The 17501-nt window shown below is 35.7% G+C and overlaps 1 pseudogene; it reads left to right on the top strand.

Annotated features, from left to right (window-relative positions):
* Positions 1-4323: 4323 nt before the first annotated feature.
* On the top strand, positions 4324-17300 carry LOC149172250 (leucine-rich repeat receptor protein kinase EMS1 pseudogene; annotated as a pseudogene).
* Positions 17301-17501: the final 201 nt, after the last annotated feature.

The following is a 17501-nucleotide window of genomic DNA, read 5'->3' as shown; positions in this document are numbered from 1 at the left end:
ACTACTGCAAATGATATCATGAGAAACATGCATGTGCAGGTGAGTAAAGTTCTTCATCAAAGCAACATGAGCATTTGAAAGTAGGAGTTGTTAAATGTTCTATGTTTTTGTCTTCTCTTTTTTTGATATATTTTTTGAATGGGATGCATCCAAGCATTGAAATTTCAGAAGTTGGGCTTATTGTGCATATGAAATGGCATGTGTTCATGCTTTTGAAATTTTACTCAGAGAAAAGAAAAGATGGATTTGGTATTGCATATGAATGAGATGTATTCTTCATATATGCTTGGCCATCTATAGAGGTTTCTTGATTTTGGGTAATTAACTTAACCTCTTGATTTTGGGTAATTAACTTACTCTAAAATGAAATAAGACATTCAATGTGTTCCTGAAAATTAATTGCACAATGATCCAGTCCAAGAAAACAAGGTTTTCCACAAACCAATTAACTCTTCTAAAAAAATTTAACAATTTCAATTTAATAATCCTATCGGCCTCTCTTTGTACCTTTTGAGACAATTGCTAGTTTAACTCATTTCAATTAATAGTTAATACTTATTACTATCAAGACACGTCTTTGGCAGATCGACCATATTGCCCAAATAAGATGTGTACTTGCATAATTAATAACAGTAAGGTGTACTTGCATAATTAATAAGAGTAATAACTGTCAGATATTTGCAGGCCTTACAATTGTTTGGCATTAACATGGATTGTCGTATTAAATAGAAAATGCTTTTGATATTAGCTATTTAACTTAGCTAATGCATGTAATATTGGTTCTTTAATTATAGAACTTAAGATGTGTTGACAAACACGAATGCGCACAATATTGGTTCTTTACAATTTTAGCCGGTAGCCTGTAAAATTATTCTAAAAGTGTCCGATTACATTTTTTCAGAGCTCGACCATCAAATTCATTTAGATAATATATTTGGAAAATTCATTTAGATAATATATTTAGAAAATTCATGAGAAGTCATTTAAATAATACATTTAAAAAATTCATGAGAAATCAAATTATTTTACGAGGAATTTTGTTGGCTGCGAGACGACCGAAATGCGAAGGGTAATATATCTGAATTGACAGGCACTGAGAATGCGTAAGTCTTGCTTATTACTATGAGGCATGCGGGCTTATTTTGTCATGCAATATTTAAACCAAAACTTTAGAGTAGAAAAGGTAGTAATTGTTGGGCAGTGGGCACCAGAATTGTTGCAGGAGTTAGTTGCATCGTACATCGTACATTTTCATAAATTGATAATTAAAATATCAATATAGTTCATTACAAAAAAGCAAAAATCAAAGGAGTACTCTAACCAGGCGGAGAAATTGCTCGGAATCTCCGCCTGTCCGAAAATTTTCTTACTCCGGCCACCAGCATTTTTTTCCCTCAAACCTCGATCTTTGTCTCTCCATGCAGGGTGTCTGGCAATTCGATGGGAATCCGGTGTGACTGTCCAGACTGTTTAACACTCAAGGCAAAGGTGGTGAAGTCAAAATTACCGAATTCACATTTTCTTCATGACATTTGAATTTTAAATTTGTTGTCCCGCCTTGATTTGGATTTGATTAGCAATTTGGAACCTTTTTTTTCAGTGCAAAAAAAGCTTGATTGTATTTACTAGATAAAAGATATAAAAATGCAGATTACATCTTGATATAGCCTGATAAAGAGATATAACCAACCCTGTACAAAACTGTAGAGGAAGGAAAACAAGTCCTGATATGACGTGTGGCCAAAAATCCCCCATAACAAGGGGAAGAGACAAGAAGATATGTGCTTCAAAGAAGCAATCAACCAGAAGGGAAAATAAAACATGAAAACAGATGGTGAAATAGCAAATCTAGAAAATTCCAGAACCTCGAAAGGGGTCACTTCTACCACCAATGAGGGAAATTGCAAAATATACTATAAAACAGTATCCTGGAAAAACATACCTGGGAATTCTGCGAGGCTATGTGCCAGGGAGAGAGAATTCCTGAATGGAATAAGTTTCAGCTTCAATTTTTATATCCATATTCTAGGAGCCCATCTGAAAAAGGAGTCATTTCTTTGATAATATATCAGCTTGGAAATTTTGTGCTCTGTTGATATGCTGAATAATATAGTCATCCTTCCTCCCCCAGAGAGATGATTCTGTTCAACCAACCAAATAGATGATGTTTTTAAATATGGTTCTTCCCTGTGACATGATCAATTATTATTTTGGAATCACTGAAAATCTGTAGAGACTGAATATTTAGAAAAAAGCTTAAAGTAAGAAGTCCTGTTAGCGCCATTGCCTCTGCTTTGTTATTGGTTCCCTTCCCCCCATTCCAAAAGATTTGGAATTGCTGATCTTTATCCATAACAATAAGGACCCCACATCCACATGTCATTTTGTGCTACCCCATCAAAATATGCTCTTGGGAAAACCATAAGATCTGATGATGGCTCTATTTGTTTTTCCTTTCTATACTGAGAAAGTTTGGCAGAGATAGTGTTATAGAGAGAGATAATGTTGTAAGCAATCTGGAACCCTTGCATGCCCTTCTGTTTCCATAACCAGCGCAAGGTCACATAACTCCCATGATGCAGTTTCTTGCTTCCAAAGGTGTTACGGTCACCTTCGCTAACGCGCACCACAGGCACCAGCAGATCACTAAAGCTAATACTCAGTGTTGAGCAAGACGATCCTCTTGAGAATGAAGCCCGTAATCTTGGTTTTGATATTCACTCTACTACAATATTTGATGAATTACCTCTGGATTTTGATCGGTTGGCCAGATTGATCGATTTTATGCGCTCTGTGGATAACATGGCAGAAGAGTTAAAACGACTCCTTCAAAATCTGAACAAGACCGGGCATGCAATATCTTGTGTCAGCGGATACTACACTTCCTTGGTCATTTGAAGTCACAAAGAAATTTTGTATGTTTCAGAACCACCACTGTATGTCCAAGAATCACCACGGCTACTTATTTTGATGTTCTTCCAATGCCCCTCTTCAGTGAAGGTCTGCGTTGTAATTCCTCCCCTTGTTATCATGTCTAATAACACAATATTGCCTTTATAATTAATAACAAAGATAGCTGATAGTGAAATTAAAACCACCATTGGTGGCGTACATGGAAATTTAAACCACCATTGCAGGCTCACATTGAAATTAAAACAACATTGCAAACACACTAAAATTAAAACCACCATGCCAGCCATCCATTAAAATTAATCTCACTATTTCAGATGTCGATTTGTATAAAAAACACTATTAGAGAGTCCCCATTTATATTAAAACCATTGTTCCCATTTAAATTAAAACTTCCATTACAGACACATATTAATATTATGAACATTGTTACAGACACATTAAACCTTAAACCACTATTGCAAACACTCATTACAATTGAAACCACTATTGTTACAGACACCCACTAAAAATAAAACCACTTCTATTGAATGCATCCAACAAAATGAAAAATATTATAACTTCTTACACACATTAAAATTAAAATCACTATTATTACAGACCCATTAAAAATAAAGCCACAATTGTTATTGGCACTCATCCAAATGAAAGCCACTATTTTAGGCACCATCCAAATCAATGCCACTATTTCAGGCACCCTCCAAATCAACGCCACTATTTCAGGCACCCATCCATATCAAAACCACTATTTCAGGTACCCAACAAAATTAAAGCCACTACTACAAGGCACACAATATAAGTAAAGCCACTACCACAGACACCCATTAAAATCAAAACACCTATCCATGGTACGCAGATGGGGGTATCATTCCAGATCCCAGAGGAAATCAAGAACTTACCCATACTAGGCATCTGAACTATGTTTCAAATAATGAAGCAGCACTTTCAGTTTATCCAGGCCTTGTGTTGATAAAGTTGAGGAGAAGAAAAAGTGCAGCTGTGCTAAGAGAATCCTCTATCATAGTACATCATTCTGTAAGATGTCTGCCTAGTAAGACAAAGCCAGAGTTGAAGTACTGACAAAGAAGTTTGAAAAAATAGAATTTTTCTAGGTCCTACACATCTATAATTCAAGTGCAGACAACCAGGCCAATTGGGGAGTGTTAAATTAGGAGCGATCACCTAATGCATGACTACACATCATAAACCAAAGTGTCAACAGAGGCATGCAAACAACAAGCAGGACTTAATGCCCTTGCAGAGGTGTGTGGTCTTTAATTTCACAATGGATGCATCAAGTGTTATTAAGGGCAGCGAAATAAGGATGGTCCTTGAATGTGGTTTTATTGTTCTGCTATAGAATGTTGGGTTGGCATGCTCTTTTATTTCACACTGCATGCATCAGGTATCACCATGGGCAGCAAAATGAGGATGGTCCTTGAGTGTGGTTTGATTGTTCCACTGTGGAATGTCAGGTTGGCACGTCTGATAGTTTCCCTGGCACTTCGTTGCAGCCATGATCATGAGCACATTTTCACGGGGGTGAATGGGTAAGTATTCTGGTCTTTGTTAGCTCTCTATGTGTTGGACTCTGAACACCTATCCATGGCTAGTAATCATAGCCAGCCTGGTCTGTGTTATGTGTGAATTATCAGATGTCAGGAAAGGAATAAAGAATGTGAGCACCATATTTCAAAGGAAGAAAGTGATTTATCAAATTGCTCTAGGAGGTGGTTGAGATGACAGAATGATTGGGAATATAAGTTCACAGTGAAGACCTGAGTCCAGGACCAGCAAGCAACTAAGATTTCTCTTCAACTTTCAGCGTTTCAATTAAAAAACAAAGAATTTGTAATTTTGTAGAATTCATGCATAGGCATCTGGGGAGGTATGAGGAACTCGCAGAAAGAATGGACTTCCTGTACTATTTCGTTTTCAAAATTACAGCTCATATTCAACTTATAGCACTGCCCATGCAGTCATGTTTGCCTCAAGTTAAGGAGGAAGCCTCTGAACATCATTATCATTTCAAGGTATCACAGAACTATGCTGCAAGATCAGACATAACAGGGTCATCAACAGATATCTGGATATGCAACCAACTGAATACATCATGGAGAACCAAGTTGGCCTTAAGGAAGCAGCCCCTTAAGGTGCATATTTAATGTAGCTCTCTATTTTTATCATGTTCCATCAGGTAGTTTTTCCAATCCACTCATGCTTCTCTGCATCAATAGTGAACTTATCAATCATAAAAGCAGACGGTGAGAACTCCCATGGATTTTAATTGTACAAAGTGTAGAGTAGTTAATCGCAACCTGGAGGAGCACAAGGAAGATGGGAAGCACAACCAAGAAGAGCCTTAGACTTGGAAGGAAAATAAGAGATAAATGATATATGGCATGAAGGATTCAAGAGATAAATGATATTTGGCATGAAGGATGCTTTGGAGATTCAGATCATTGAGCAAACAAATTAGTACAAAATATCTCAGATGCCCTCTCTAGTCTCACCTGACAGTCACACCAACACTAGTCAAATATTTATTTAATTGAATTTTTCATAATCTTATCAGCAACATGACAATACCTAATGCATAGAATGACTTCCCACTATAACTCAAGTAAGATGCTAATGAGTAAGAGGATGTTGTGCTTCATTGGTGAAGAGAAGGTTTGAGTTGAGTTTAGCCACACAAATGGGAACTAATCACGTCATTATATAAAAAATACAAGGATTTGCTATGACCTATTCTAATCAATGTCAGTAAAAAAGATTCATGTAGGAAATTGTCTTCAAAATTTATGGTAATATACTAAAACATTCACTATAGATAAACAATTGATACCACCAACAATCATACAAAGACTGTTGACTAAGAGAGAAAAACCACAAAAATTGGGGCCTCACATACCTGTTGCTAGAACAAATTGTCTATTTCAACACCCTAAATTGATAGAGACTTGAGTATGCTTATACTAAGACCTTAAAATGAGAATTTGAACTTATCAACTGCTATGAGTCCAATCCCAAGGAAAAACATGCTGCCAATTGGGGATTAGACCAGATGCAAGTCCAGGGTGAATTCGATGGGAATAGATACCTTTCAAATGTCAGTTTTATAGCCAAAGGTGATTTAAAGGAGTTTGACCCCTCTAATGTCAAAATATGTAACCAATAAATGTATCCATCCACAGTAATCTAAATTCAAAATAGCTAGTTATTCTATAAGCAAGCAAATGTTCCAAATTCAACTTGTTTAGGACCTGTGTATAAATTTCCAATGGAATTTTATGTTTCAATCTGAGTGTAGCAGTGATAAGGTATCCTTGGGTACATGGGTTTGTCTCTTAATTAATGGCAGAAAAAATAGAATTGTACAAGATTGTAGGATTTGATGCTAGGTACAATGATGCCAGACATGTATAAATTAATTCGTGGTCCTACACCACCATACATTTTATAGAGTAGTCTGTTGTCCTACAAGGCCATGCATTTTATAGAATACATTGTGATCCAATGAAGATACAACAAATGCAATTACAGTTAAAATTTTATCATTTCCTCAATAAGCGGATGGTCAACTTCTGATGGACAGATTAGTACGTAGGAATTCAACACCAAATTGTTGCTTAAATGGACGATTGCCTTAAGATGTTCCTTCTAGACCAAATTGTTTCCTAAATGGATGATTGCCTTAAGTTGTTCCCAAACACCATTTCATGTTTAATCAGCGCAACAATTTAATGGGAATCAAAATTTCCAACATGATGAAATAAAAAATAAGCATCCTTAATTGTAAGTAACTTGTTTCTTTGGATGACCAAATCACAAAATTTATCCATGAGAGGTTAACATAATCATTGAAAACATGCAACACAAAGGGATCAAAGCCAACATATGACATGCATCCTTAGTCAAGTGAGGGCTTTCCAACATACAAAAAAATTCAACATAAATGTGTCAGGATGTCCTTTCCTAAGCTTATCATAAGATTCATGAATTTCCCTTGCCTTTTTAATGAAAGTTGTTGAGTTAAATTTAAAGTAAATTATTTGAAATATTTTGAATGTAAACTGCAATACAACCCTTCACAACTTTAGACATGCTACATAGAGTGCACTACACAGGGTCCTAAGATGTAACCAATTTGTCTACCATAAGTAATATCTAGATCTAGATATGCTTCCAGAACAAATAGAAACTCCTAAACTCGAAATATTTATGTTAGGGTCCAGTGCTGGAAAGATATGTTTACTGATGACTGTAGAAAATGTCTATTATTCACAATCAAAATATGGTCAATAACTATGTTGGGTGTCAAGGAGTCGAGGATTTCATTGGCATTTGCAAAGTTCATTATGATATGTACGATATTTCTTATGGCCCAAGATTTCCATGCTACAGATTGAGGTATTGTTACCCAAGATCTCATTAGGTAATTTAAAGGCTAATCTAATGATGTTTTGAAGCCATCATAGGCTAGTCTAAAGCTTCTGTCACTGAGACTAGCTACAATATTTAGAAAAAAAACTAGGTACAACATTAGAAGATACAACAAGGTGAATCTGAGAACCATATTGTACAAGCTTCACCTTCTTCCTTTTGATTTGAAAACTTTGCAGGTGTTTGAAAAAATGAAAAGAAAGAAGCCATCCCCTAAAATAAAAGCATTTAAAGGGTATGATGAGAAATGCATACTCTTTGGCTTCATCAATGTCTAGTGATGGAGTTCTGCCACCCTGAGCCTGTTTGTGTCATCAACTAAAACCAATTCAACTTTCCTGGGAATATACTCTATCTTGGAGATTATCTTCACTGACTTGTGACACTCACCACACACTAATTATGGGGGTGTACATACATGCTATGTATAAATCCAAACCAAATTTCCAGCTCCTCATTGTGATAATAAAAGGCCAACCTTTTTCCCTTTCTCAAATATTTTGATATGTAATTTCTATGTAGATAATAATACTTGCAGTTGAGCATGGTTGCAAGCTTCCAATTGCCTCGTTCAACATATTTGCAACCTCAGAGGGTGGAAATTATCTATTCGAATAGGTTTGAATTAAGATTAGAGTAGCAAAACATGAAGCTTTGAGCTCACCTAGTAAAATCTTTCATTTTTATTAATGGAGAACTCATTTTTCCTATCATAAGCATCATATGCTAGTTCAGGTCCAAAATGGAAAGATAAGCTCTTGATAAAATTCAATGCTTTTTTTCCAATATCTTTCATTGAACTTGACTTTGAAGTGCCTAGTATAAGCTTCATTCTAGCTAAGGAAAAGTTTGCATGAAAATTAGTTATAGAATCTAGTGCTAGTCTAAGCTTCACAACTGTATCTTCACCTTCCTTCAGAGTTGACATAATCTGTAGAGAAATTTCTACCATCACTCTTGCCTTGAATTAGACCTTGGTCTTGCAGATTTATACTCCTGAATATCTCCTTATCTGGAATACAAGTCTATCTTTTTTTTTTAAACCATATGATCAACAATCATCAACATGACCATAATTGGACTGTGATTTCCCAAAGTCATTTTCTTTAATGAAATCACCATACCTAGACAAGATATTAAGTAATTAACATCAAACCCTAGAGTAAATCTGCGTCCTTGGAAAAAATCTGACCTATTGACATGATGTCCTTTAACAATTTTTAATTATGTATGTGAATTTTGTATAGATAAAAAATGTAGTGTATAGAGACCTCCCATGTAATGAGCAACTGGAACTGTCCTATATTTCATTACATACAATTGGTTGAACTTTCATGTTTGGGATCATCGTCCTCATCAAAAAATATCAAAACAACCCCATTTAGTTATGTAGAGAACAAATAACTCTCAATTATCTGGGAAGAAATAGGATGGAATACAAACCCTTGGTTGATTTCTCATAGAGAAAATCGATTTCCTGCAAGGAATTGCCACCTTTACCTTATGTATTAGATAATATTATGAAATTGTTGCACCCTTGAAAATTGTCTCTGCCTTCCATCCATAACCATAATTGTCATCTTAGTAGACTCAATGTATCAATCTATCATTTTTGGCTAATGGATGTCCATCTATTGCCAAACCATCCATCTCTAGATCAACGACTACAATTTATCCTGTTGGTACCCCTCTTCATTTCCAGAAACCACCAAAGGAAGTGCTGGAGGTGGTTCACGGTTTTCCAAAATCACAAGTGGTTTGCTGATGTACATAATGACGAAGTTGTTTTTAGTACGATTTTTTAGAATTTCCGTTGCCGGAATTTGGTGAGGTGAAAACTTGATTTGTGTTATTTAAACTAGTTTTTTTTATTGTATATATGAATTCAGCACCCTGAAAAACCCCAAGGCACTTCGATTGTACAGAGATTACCCAACAAGCTTGTGATTTCAACTGAGATAGATCTATGCCTAAAACAGAACTGATAAAAGCACTTCTAATTTTATAAAAGCTACCATATAAGTTTCTTTCTAAGTCTGGAAAACGCTATTAATTTAAAACAAGCATGAATACATACAACGACCATAAGATGCCTATTAATTGATCTACCTCTTTAAATGTTGCTACACCTTCACACAAACTGCAATCTGTTTATGGACCCAAACATTGTATGGATATGGTTATGGGCCACATTCTATGTTAAAGATTTACCAGAAATCACTTCCTTAGCAGATTGGTTCAAAAGCGGAAATATGGTGAAGGGAGCAGATTTCAAAGAATGAATCAGTGTTTTCATTGGCATGTCTGAGGAACATAGATGGAATAGAGTGGACACTTGGAAGGATCTTCCTTATTAGCTTAAATTGGTTAATTAATAATTTAAAGGGGCTACCATTGGAATGATAAGTACAATGATTGCAACGGATCTGCTTTACTGACATAAAAAGGAAGATATCAAAATGGAGTGGAGCTGAACATCAAAAGTTTGGAAATATAATAGATTGCTAGCAAGAAATTCACTGCAATGGATTTCATTATATTCAATTTATTACAAAATGCTAGAATTGTTTCCTCAAGACTGTGGAAACTGCCACATTATTGAATAATACTTCCCTGGTGCTTCTAGAGCATCATTTCATGTAATGATGCTTATACAAAAGGTAAATTAATCTATCACAACTTTTTCACTTACTGTACAACTGGAAGTTGGAAAACCATGGACTAGATAAAATACAAGCCTTCAACCATGACCATCACTTCCATGATGCGTTTTACAACAAAACATATTTGTATAGATAAACATTGTGTACTTTGCTAAGAATTGTGTGCTTGGCAAAAGACCACATTGTGTGCTTGGATGAGAATTGTGTGCTTGGAAAAAGACCACATTGTGTGCTTGGCTGAGAATTTATGTCTTCCACATTGAGGTTCAATGCATGGACAATCCTGGTTGGAAGCAGAACTGTAGAAAAACCTTAAAAAAAGAGTGTCCACGTTAAAATTTTGAAAATTAATCAACACTTGTATTATCCTAGCAAACCATAAACTATATGTAACCAGGAAATTCAACATGCATATATACACGAGCATACAATATCAAAATAAACACTTTCACCAAACGCACAACTTAAAGATAACAACTGACCTTGATTTGGGCAATAGGACAGTTCACATATTATCACAAGCATAAAAGGACAGAACATCGTTCAGTGAACATCAACAAATCATGAAGAGGGCATGTTCAAAATAACATAACAATCTACTATGCTATCATATATTATTCCATGAAGGCAAAATCATCTTGATGAAGTCATGAAAATCCAACGAGATCTCTTACTAGAGGCAAGGAATCAAAAATCCAACAACAAAAAACGCAATGATAAGGTTCAAACCTCATTGGCCTTTGACCATCTAACCATAAATTTATAAAGATGTAAAATATAAAGATCTATAAATCTAATAAACACCGAACCATGAACATAGATATGAGAACATAGAAACTACACGTTTAAGTATAAAGATCAAACATGTTGCATGAACATAAATAAGTAAAGAGATTCTATTTGATAGCCAGCATGATGGATAGGGAAAAAATACAAGCATGGGCAATGAACCCATATGATGGTCCTTCTCCTCAACCATGAACAAGCATAAAAAGGCATGTAAAGCCCATGACTTTGGCATAGGAAATACAGTTAACACCTTAGTGGGGGAAAGGCGTTGAGGACTGAACTTTGTTTCAGTGAGCAATGCATGGGAAGAAACATAAGCACTGACAATGATCACATTTGGCAATCCTAATTTTTCAGTGACCATGAACAGATTATGAAAAGGGTATTTTCATAACAACATAACAATAGGAAAACATAAATAGACTTATCATATGAAAAAGGGAAACCCACTGACGAGGCCATGAAAACCTAGCTTATATATTCTTTGTGCATACTTCATTGATTCCTACTAGAGTTGAAACCCTTCCATGGATGATCAGTCATCGTAGAAGATGATGCTTCTCCACTTGTTCTATAGTTACCTAACAAAATGTCGAACAGTATCACAAAGAAATTTGCTAGAGCATCAAGGTATGTGTGCGCACACAATAAAAGAGTGTCAAATGTACCTGGCATGGCAGGGAAGGTTGGATGGCCTTGCATCTCCCTTTGGTCTTGGGTTATTGCCATGGTTGGGGATTGTTGCATTGCTATAAAAATAAACATACCACATGTTAAAGAATGGTGATGATTAAATACTTAAATCTAAAACCATGACTCTATTCAACACATGAAACTAACTTAGAACCATAGACAGGCATTATTTGATCGATGACGTCCTTGCTTATTGAAGTATCGAAACTCAAATGGTTCATATTCTGATGGATCAACATTTAAATCAATTTCCAAACCATTGTTTTCTCTGTTGCTTCTTCTTTTCTTTGTGGAGCTAAGGAAACTCTTATTCATCTTCAAAGATGGATAAAGAGAACCCAACCCAGGTGTGAAGTCAAAATCAGTAACGTGCAAATTATTGGCTTCATCCAACATTTTTTTAAGCATACCAGTCAACTAGTTTGTCTTCATCAAAGTAGTAGGAGGGTTATCTAAAATTAGATGTGTATAGCTAAACAACTCCTCCCTTGCCAAATGAAGTGCCTCAGCATCTGCATCAACAATATTTGTGGCCATAAGAGTAGCATCAACATCTACATCATGGTTTTGAGGCTCTATATTGATCTCAGGTGGGTCATTGCATATGTTATCCTCTGCATGCTGATGAAGCAATGGATTTGAATTATCCGAGTGGAAATACAACCAATTAACCTTTGTGGCATGCTTGCAAATGTTTCCATGGAGACCGTGGACATTCACACGTTATAAAATCCGTACGATACCAGGTGACAAGGTATTTTATACATCGATCTGTTTGACTTCTCACCCAATAAGCACAGGTTATGCTCTCATGAGGACAATAATCAGTATCCAGAATTTTTCTTGCTCGTTCCACTGATGATTCTAGTTGCTTTTATCTCTTGTAGTTTATAAATCCTTCTTCTTTTAAGATTTCCTTGAACTGATAACAAGGTTCAACTATTGTTAGTAGCATATGCAATAACCAATCCATCCTCTGGGCACATTTTTTCCTTCTATCAAATAGAAATATTGTTTTTAGGTAATAATGGTACTACTCAACAACATTATTGGTCTCCTGATTTGCATGAGGAAACTCCCGACAACCTTTCACCCACATACCTAATTGTAAATAGAACCATGTCAGTCTCACTATATCACCGTTATAGAAGAAAAAAATGCATATAATATGAAAAAAAAATTATTTACGAATCTTATCTCCAGTGACCCAATTTTTGTGGAAATAGTCTAAGAATTTCTCTTCATCTGCAAATTTGATAAAAAATTGATTGATTGCATCTTCCACTTCATAATTGAGAGTGTGTTTCATGATGAAACCTAACTCAGTGAACATCTCATTGGATTTTATGGAACTAGTGGCCAAATGATTGACATTTTTTAACCAAGCCCTCTATACATGCCAAACGCATAAGATCACATCACAACCTGTGATCCTCCTGCCATATTCAATGCATTTTAGTGTGCTATTTTTAGAAAAAAATGCAAGTTTGGCTATATCATGACAATATTAAAGCATCAAGGCACTGATTTCAGCCAGTGCATCATCAACCATGAAAGCATTGACTTTCCAATCAGGACGGGTTTGGAAACACTTGCGCATGAGTTGCTCCAACCATATTGCAATATCATCTAATGTGTTTCGTGATGCCACGACCCATGCAACTGGAACCCCGCTTTGTTGTTCATCAAATGCCACGAGTGTATACAACTGATACTATCATATTCAACATTACATAAAGTCAAATACAAGTTATTAATCATTCTGAATGTATACAACTTAAATAAATATATTCAATCAATCATTGGCATCTGACTTACCTCATATTTATTTGTATTAAATGTTGAATCCATGGCTATTAATCTATTGTGCGATAGTTTGACCATTGTCTCCAACATCCACTTTGTTTGAATCCCTATTATAAAAGGGACCTCCACACCATTGGGATTTTGGTAAAAGAAAAAATATTCCCGATGCTTTTGATACCAAAGGTTTACACTCATTTCATCCTTTTTGTGAAGTTGATAATTTCCCTTCGCCAACCTATTATAAATATTTACAATATCTTTCATGCATAAGAAGAAATCTCTATCTTGAGCTACCATATCCATGTCAACATATCTCTTAATGTGGGTTCTATACACTACATCAACGGGCACTTCCAAAAAGAAACAACTCTCTACATATGAAACAATGTCCCTTGAAAGCTTTAGCCTATGCAAGGTCTTGGTCTCACCTGAAGTGTCACGTTGACCATGACAAGCCCAACCTTTCCCATCTTCATGTTCATACATATTGAAAGTTAGTATTGCTCTATCAAGAATTTCATGCATAGCTTTCACAATAAAGTGGCATTGGCAACCCCTCTTTTGCACAAATGAGGTCCTTCGTTTAGCTGGAGGATCTCATCTTTTGTCCTCTTGGCAAAATGAACAATGATAACTACACCAAAAATTTAAAATGTTAGTACATACAAAGAAAGATAAACGTGGTTTCAAAATATCTAAACAATACATTTTTTAAATACTCACATTTCATATTGCAATGCAGCGGTAGCTCTTTGTTTTGGTTCTTTTTTTGTTTTTCATATGAATTTATAGGGAGCAATAGGATTTGCTTCCTCTCCTTTGATAAAGTCAGCAACTTGTCATAATGGGATTACGACAACTCGATCAATACTATTGTTTTTTCTATTTATTTCCGTCCAAACCAAGTCTTTACTAGAGAACGTCATTTTGCCTTTGAGGTCTTGCACCTCAAGATCCATGATATATTTCCATTTGCTTCGCTTGCCCATTTTGAATTGATCTGGTCAAACAATATGCAAGGACATCAAAACTGAACTTTCAATCTTAGCAAGTTATCCAACATATATATAAATATAAAACCTCTTTTATGCTTTTTTTGAGGTCTGAAATATCAATCACTTAATAATGGAAAAAATAAATAGCACAAAAGGATGCATGCTATTTGGGATGCAAGCCTTTCCTTTAAGATGCAACTTCTTGCCTCATTCACTTTGAACATGGCGTTCCTAAAAGGAAAGATTCCTAAAACAACATGAACAGATGCAATCCAATAAATGTTGGCCATGTTTTTTTAGGGTGACCATTTGCTAAGCAAGACTAGACTTGAATGAAAGGCCTTTCTACAATGTATGTTTACATCACAACTCTAATAGTACTCTGTCCTCAAAGATTCTTGGTGCTGCCATAATATATGTGAAATTTATAGCAGACAATCATTATGGTCACATTCCACTACCTGTGGCAAAAGAGATGTGCTAGAACAAAGAAAAGGAAATGAAATTTCATCTTTTATAGCTATTCAATATTGAACTCATCTCATTTCCTTAAGAAATTCAAAGATGGCGCTAAATGTAGGATTTAGACACATGCATTTTCCATAATTACATGGGTAAGTAAGTGGAAGGCTATTTTAAATAATGTTGACATAGCATGTACTCTCTAAAAGAATGACAATTTCATCCCTCTAAGTAGAGTGCCAACTTTTTCGAGAAAAATGGGAGAGTCCTAAAAAAGTACATAAATTGGTCTGAGAGAGCAGCTTAAAAAAGTTTGGAAAATATTAGGAAAAAGGGAAAGGAGGGAATCACAGCCAAGTGTGAAAAATGGACCCGAATCACATTACAGATTAGCTGCAGAAACCACCATCTTTATCACAACAAATTGAATTTAAGATGGGAACTTATTTGTTGATGAGGATGGAATGCTGGTTCAGTGGTAAAGATAGTGGCGAGTCAGGCCATCCACCAAGGTTTAATTCCTTGGAGGTATAAATAAGTATTTTGGGCCAGGTGCAAATCCGGGGTGATTTCAATGGAAGAATTCAAATCTTTTCAAGGCATCTTAGGTAAACAAAAATGCATGTGTTTAGTGGGTTGCCCCTTGAGGGTTTTGGGCAGTCAAGTTCACCTAAGCTGCTTCTATTAAATCAAGTTCAACACAGAATTCTTTCTTTGCAACATTCTAACTAAAATTGAAATTAATGTTCAATCTGGTATGTGCTATGTTTTGAGAATTTAGAATGTTAATGATTTTTCCTAAAGCAAGGAAAACCAAGAACTTGATTTAGAATTCTTTCTTTGCAACATTCTAACTAAAATTGAAATTAATGTTCAATCTGGTATGTACTATGTTTTGAGAATTTAGAATGTTAATGTTTTTAAGCTATGAATTTTCTTGATTTAGAATTCTTTCTTTGCAACATTCTAACTAAAATTGAAATTAATGTTCAATCTGGTATGTAATCTGTTTTGAGAATTTAGAATGTTAATGTTTTTAAGCTATAAGTTTAAGCTATGTGTACAACAAAAATAGGCTATCTTGTGGCATTGCTAGCTTGCTTTCAAAGAGCACAGTCTGGCATCAGATCGAGACACTAAATCTGAGTTTAAATTCATTTAGTGGAGAATTCCAAGATCTCTTGCCAATCTCTCTTGTCTAACCTACTTGGATCTTCACACCAATGAATTTATAGGTACCATAGTTCCAGAGCTTGGTAGTCTTTCAAAACTCATATACTTGGACATTTCTGATAATTTTCTCTTAGGATTATTCCCTGATGAATTGTGGGATCTTATGGATCTCAACTTCTTCAATCTCTTGGATAATCTACTAGAAGGATCTCTTCCTGAGGGTGGTGGATGTAGTAATTTTACTACTTCTTCATTTCTTATAAACAAGGTTGTATGTGGAAATCTAATGGGCCAAAAATGCAAGCTTAGTCCAAGACAACAACGTCATCTATTGAGCACTGGGGTGATTGTTTGGATCACAATAGGAAGCACCCTTTTTGTGCTGGGCCTTATATTTGCTTTGGTAAAATGGAAAATGTTGATACAAGAGGTTTTCCCTAAGGTGGATGAGAAGAGAAAATTGAATCCAACCATTGAACCTACCCTTTCTCTTATGAGTAATAGCAAGTCAAAAGAGCCCCTCAGCATAAATGTAGCCATGTTTGAAAGCCCTCTCCTTCGCCTGACACTGGCTGATATACTGCAGATCACAAATAACTTTTGCAAGACCAATATTATTGGAGATGGTGGGTTTGGCACAATTTATAAAGTTGTACTCCCTGATGGAAGAACTGTTGCCATCAAAAAGCTTGGACAAGCTCGCACTCAAGGTCATATAGAATTTCTAGCAGAGATGGAGACCTTAGGAAAAGTCAAGCACAGAAATTTGGTGCCATTACTGGGATACTGCTCTTTCGGTGATGAGAAATTGTTGGTTTATGATTTTATGGTGAATGGAAGCCTTGATTATTGGCTAAGGAACAGAGCTGATGCATTGGAGGTCCTTGATTGGCCCAAACGATTTAAGATTGCTATGGGTTCAGCTAGGGGCCTTGCATTTCTTCATCATGGCTTCATCCCTCACATAATCCACAGAGACATGAAAAGTAGCAACATACTGCTGGATGCTGACTTTGAGCCTAGAGTTGCAGACTTTGGATTGACGTGCCTTATAAGTGTCTGTGAGACTCATGTGAGCACAGATATAGCAGGTACATTTGGATATATTCCTCCAGAATATGGTCAGAGTTGGAGATCAACAACCAGAGGTGATGTCTATAGCTTTGGGGTCATTTTGCTTGAGCTCCTCACAGGAAAGGAACCAACTGGACCAAATTTCAAAGATATAGAAGGTGGCAATCTGGTAGGATGGGTTCAGCAGATGATCAACAAAGGGCAAGCGGTTGAGGCCTTGGATTCTATCACTTCTGATGGATCTTGGAAGCTTCAAATGCTTCAAATGTTGCCTTTGCAAAATTCTTGATTTTCTTGATTTAGAATTCTTTCTTTGCAACATTCTTACTAAAATTGAAATTAATGTTTAATCTGGTATGTACTCTGTTTTGAGAATTTAGAATGTTAATTTTTTTAAGATATATGTCTCATTACCAACTACTCTTGGAAGAAAATCCTGGAAAGTGACTGAGGGAGAAGATGGAATCTTAGGAGGAATATCAAACTTTTT

This window comes from Pinus tabuliformis, chromosome 4_2 (genome assembly GCF_031772625.1).
Source record: "Pinus tabuliformis cultivar Carrire ecotype Pingquan chromosome 4_2, CPIR1, whole genome shotgun sequence".
Lineage (NCBI taxonomy): Eukaryota > Viridiplantae > Streptophyta > Pinopsida > Pinales > Pinaceae > Pinus > Pinus tabuliformis.
This window is presented reverse-complemented; position numbering and strand designations above follow the sequence as displayed.